This window comes from Mastomys coucha, unplaced genomic scaffold (assembly GCF_008632895.1).
Source record: "Mastomys coucha isolate ucsf_1 unplaced genomic scaffold, UCSF_Mcou_1 pScaffold3, whole genome shotgun sequence".
NCBI lineage: Eukaryota > Metazoa > Chordata > Mammalia > Rodentia > Muridae > Mastomys > Mastomys coucha.
In genome coordinates this window covers 31,891,338-31,891,925 of record NW_022196909.1, presented here as the reverse complement: position 1 = coordinate 31,891,925, position 588 = coordinate 31,891,338, and the positions used below count along the sequence as shown (strand labels likewise).

The window sequence follows — 588 nt, the reverse complement described above, 5'->3', positions numbered from 1 at the left end:
CTCCTCAGCAGACCGGGGCATTGGACACCTCCAGTGTTCCTCTCCTCAGCAGACCAGGGCATTGGACATCTCCAGTGTTTCTCTCCTCAGCAGACCAGGGCATTGGACACCTCCAGTGTTCCTCTCCTCTGTGCTAGGAATATGTTCCATCTTAAAAATATTTCTATCTCTGTCTGTTTTAAGTGCTAAAAATAGTGTCCCAACTGGTGTCAGGGAACTCGCAGTAATCAGGCTGTCATCTCCAATACTACTTCCTGTGGAAAGGGATCGGAAGTCCCTAGGAAGATGGCCAACTCCAAGTCCAGATTGAGACATGATATGTTCAGAATATGTGGCCACTTCAGATATAAACTATAAAGGCTTACTTATAAGAACCACGACAGAAGAATCCAATGGCCAACCGAAAGCACCTTTCACTGGCAAAAGATGAGTTGATTGGAACAAAGATGGTAACTAGAATAGGTCAAAATGTATAAAATGATATTTATTACTATTTTATAATATTAATATATTATGATATATAAAAATTATATATTTGTAGAGGTGTATATAATATACAAACATTTAAATAAATATATATTTATATAT

The 588-nt window shown here is 37.9% G+C and overlaps 1 long non-coding RNA gene across 2 annotated transcripts in view; it reads right to left on the bottom strand.

The window, feature by feature from the left end:
* The window catches only part of LOC116074779, a 10,480-nt gene that overhangs the window by 2,381 nt on the left and 7,511 nt on the right, over positions 1-588 (bottom strand). For both annotated transcript variants that reach the window (XR_004112284.1, XR_004112285.1), the window contains exon 3: positions 29-453. This is a non-coding gene — a long non-coding RNA (uncharacterized LOC116074779). The remainder of the gene's footprint in view (positions 1-28; positions 454-588) is intronic.